Source organism: Mastomys coucha, unplaced genomic scaffold (genome assembly GCF_008632895.1).
Source record: "Mastomys coucha isolate ucsf_1 unplaced genomic scaffold, UCSF_Mcou_1 pScaffold7, whole genome shotgun sequence".
Classification (NCBI taxonomy): domain Eukaryota; kingdom Metazoa; phylum Chordata; class Mammalia; order Rodentia; family Muridae; genus Mastomys; species Mastomys coucha.
This window is the reverse complement of record NW_022196913.1, coordinates 79,988,118-79,992,351: the sequence shown is the minus strand read 5'-3', so window position 1 is coordinate 79,992,351 and position 4,234 is coordinate 79,988,118. Positions and strand designations below refer to the sequence as shown.

At 38.0% G+C, this 4,234-nt stretch overlaps 1 long non-coding RNA gene across 1 annotated transcript; it reads left to right on the top strand.

The window, feature by feature from the left end:
- Positions 1-693: 693 nt before the first annotated feature.
- LOC116082713 lies at positions 694-1,795 on the top strand. The gene is made up of 2 exons (XR_004115401.1): positions 694-783; positions 1,497-1,795. It is a non-coding gene; the product is annotated as an uncharacterized LOC116082713 (long non-coding RNA).
- Positions 1,796-4,234: the final 2,439 nt, after the last annotated feature.

Here is a 4,234-nt window from a genome sequence, read left to right as displayed (position 1 = left end):
AGCAATAAAGGTAGTGGCAGCTATGTGCTGGCCAAAGTGGCAGAAAAAATGTCTGAAGCATTCCAGAGAGTGGAGGAGGGAGGAGCCTGTGGAAGGGGGGACAACAGATTGACACTGTGATCAGGTAGACACGAAGAAACATTCACTTACCTTAGATGAGGAGCTCACAACAGACATATGAGCACCACCACATTCCAACATGGTGAGAATCAATAAGTTTATTGGAGATACCTAGAGGAGTGTAGGTGAAGGGTTCCCACAGCAATAGAAATGACTTGAAGACAGCTACATCACCAAAAAGTCACCCAAGTGTGAGTCACAGTTCATAAAAGTGGGAGACTTGGAGCATAACCTGCAAGCAGCTCAAGAGTTGGAGAGTGTGTTTTCTGGGTATCACAGTTGTTCTGAGCCTCTGCTAGAGCTCAGCTGCTCTCTGCTTCTTTCAGGAATCATGATTGCTCTGAGAGCATCACTCAGCAGCCCTTACTGCCTATGTACTCTTGGGAAGAAAGGGACCTAGTGGATCTGCTCAGCATCCAGAACTTCCTGAAGCTTCTGATTTATTTACTTCCTGAGATAAAAGAGCTTGCCTGTGGGATGGGATGTTTCATCTCCCATTGGTACATCTTTCCTCTTAAGGACTTTGCTGTTAAGATGCAATTTTTCAAAAAAATTTTTTTTTCTACAGAGCACAGAAACAACAAGGGATGGGGAGACATGAAAAGCATGGGAGCCAAGACTTAAGAAAAATAGATCTGGAAAGAGAAAAGGGACCTGACCCAGGTGATTAGTACTCACATGGCTTTTCTTCTTGGTGAAAGTATTTCTAAGTATTTTATTCTTTTTCATGTATTGTCAATAAAACTGTTTCCTGAACTTTTTTTTTCTTTTTTGGATTGAATATTTTCTTTACTTACATTTCAAATGTTTCCCCCTTTCCAGATCTCCCCTTCAGAAACACCCTATCCCATCCCCCATCCCCCTGCCTCTATGAGGGTGCTCCCCCACCCACCAACTCCTGTCCTTCTGCCCTGGCATTCTCCTACACTGGACGATTGAACACTCTCAGACCCAAGGGCCTCTCCTCACACTGCTATCCAAAAAGGCCATCCTCTGCCACATATGTGGCCAGCACTATGGGCCACTCTATGTGTATTATTTGGATGGTGGTCCAGTCCCCAGGAGCTCCATGGGGTCTGGCCTGTTAACACTGTTGCTCCCTCTATGGAGCTACAAACCCCTCAGCTCCTTCAGTTCCTTCTCCAGCTCTTCTATCAGGAGTTCTGAAACCCAGAGTTCAGTCCAAAGGTTGGCTGCGAGCTTTTAACTCTGTATTTGTCAGGCTCTGGCAGAGCCTCTCAAGAGACAGCCATACTGAATTTCTTTTTTCAAGTAGATTTTTATTGTTATAATAAAATAGGCTTTCTTAAGTGTTTATGTTTCTATCCTGTTTTAAATATTTTAATAATTATATTGTTGCATGTGTGCATATGTAGGAATGCACGTTCACTTGCTGAAGAACCCTTGATAATTGATGGCTGTTGGGAAGGAAGTGTCAGCTTCAAGGTTGTGGTTTCTGAGAAGCCATCCATGTCCTACGAGATGATCCTACACCCACACATATACAGCAGCATTTTGTGGACTTGGGACTTTATGGACTTGGAAAGGAATAATGGTGAAGTTTATAAAGCAGGAAATGGGGGTAAATGTGATCGAGTGTATTTTATACATGTGTTGAATTTTTAAGCAATAAAGATAAATAAACTGTTATGGAGCATCACATAGTAGGGCAAAACGAGAGTCACACTGAGTGGTTCAGTAGTGTGTGATGTCAAGAGAATTGTGTTCAAAACCAAAGTCTAGCTTGCTACCTACTAGTTTCATAACAATAGTGCAAAGGTTTACTTTCCATGATAAATCACCTAACTTAAATCAATTAAAGAATCCCAAGGTAAATTTTTGATCTTTGACACTTGGCTTTAAGAGCCAAGACACTATGTTTACAGCAGTCTTGAGAAAGTTACTTAATACTTCTAAAGACTCAAATTTTCTTCATAAAGTGGGAGAAGTTAAATATCCACTATTAATGGCTGTCATGAAATTTTAATTAGAAATTCCACATAACATTTGCTAGCATTTATGAGGGGCTGAATGTTACTTCTGAACACCACCGTAATGAAGAATGTCCCATTTTATTCAGTGCAGCGTAAGTATTTGAGCTGTGGAATACCATTTTCTTTCACCAAGATCCTTCGAGTTTTTTATGCTGACTTTGGCTGAAACTTGGCTGTCCTCTGCATCCTTTTTTGTTGTCTAATTTGAAACAAAATATAGGGTCTTTGAATTCATAGTCACATGTAAATTTATCCCAGTGAAAAAACATTTTCAGACTTTGGGAATCCCACAATGAGTCTACAGTCAGCACGTATCTATGACACAGCACCTAATTTTGTATCCTAAGAGTCAAGCGTAATGCATTCTATTATAGGAAAGAACCAAACCCAAGCCTATTTTAAGCAGCACATACTCTAACTTCTAAGGCTATCACGTATGCGCTTAATCTCAGTAGTAGTAGTATTAATAGCTGAGATTTAATGAAATCTTACCACATTCCAGACAATGTGCTTTACACAGAGAATCTTATAAAACCCCTTTGCAAAGATATTGTAAATGTCACCAATACTACAGAATTATAGATAAGAAATGGGAGGCTTAGAGGTGTGTGTGTGTGTGTAACTAAAATATAGTAGAAGACCTTTTAGAGTTGAGAGTAGAAATTTTGAAACAATTCAGAATCAATATATATATATAAATGGAATGTATTAGTGACACGCAAATGGGACCTAAGTCAGCTACATATCTTCCCCCAAATCTAGAAGAGCTATAAATGGCATACTTTTCATTCTGCTGAGAAAATAACTCAAAACCAAGTTTTCTCAAGCTTGGCAAAATCTTCATTTTGCTTGTGAAATGCCTTATTTCACACTAGTGGATACATTATCATGGCAGGCTTTTCTCAGCTTCAGTACACTCTGGTCACTTATGCTTTTCACTACACAATCTGCTAGATGTACAGCGAACATTTATTTTGATTTTCTAGGATTCCAAAACATTTATTAATTTCCATAATGAAAGTATGGGCCAGGCAGTGGTGGCACACTCCTTTAATCCCAGCACTTGGGAGGCAGAGGCAGGTGGATTTCTGAGTTCGGGGCCAGTCTGGTCTACAGAGTGAATTCCAGGACAGCCAGGGGTACACAGAGAAACCCTGTCTCGAAATCCCCCCACCCAAAAGTATGGAAAATATGCAAAGATATATTTTTCTCACAAACGTATGAGTTGATCCAAATTTCTTCCTTTTACCAAACTTGTTTGTCACAGTATAGGAATGTTTTTGTCAAATACGTTCATAGAAGATTTGGTTTTTGTTAAGCTCTAAAAAGAAAAGTACAATGAAATATTCCTTAAAATTTGCCTTCTGTTTCAATTTAACTGTTTATTAGCACTTTTGATTTTCAATGATCAAATAGCAGTAGGTAAAATTTTTGACTTGCATAAAGTTATTTTCTGTTACTAAATAAATAAACTTTACTTGAAAGGTAAAAATAATTAATTGTTCACAATTATTTTTTATTTCATATGCAAATAATCTCTTTGTAAATAAAATAAAATATTGGTGCAATGTGGTCTACTAAAATATGGTATTTCTTTCTATCTCTCTTTCTCTGTCTCTCTCACACACACACAAACATGTACATATACAAACATGCAGATAATGTTTAAAAACTACCTGTAACATCAATGCATGATGGATTTGGATTAAAAAGTGTACCAGTTCATTATTAAATATGAAATGCACTTTCATGCCGCACATTGATTCAGTGCATTAGCATTTCTAACAACAGTTCCATGAGTCATGAGAGTTGGGTAGTTAACAGCAAGTGATGCATAGAGAAAGGGAAATGCATGAGATAAATGCCAGTGATTTCCCTAAAACCAGTTCTTTTAAAATATCTGCCCATGGATGTTCATAGCCTACTTGTCCTTTGCTAATCAATCACAATAAAACTGCAAGTGAGTAGTAATTGGTACAGAATGTGTTAAAAGTTTGTATCAATATTAAATATTTTTATTGGGAGAGTTTTAACTTGAAAAGGAAAATTGACTCACATAAGCGATGTAGTTACAGATACTGTTGACATCTGTTTGCCTTAGGTTTCCATGCTACCTGGAG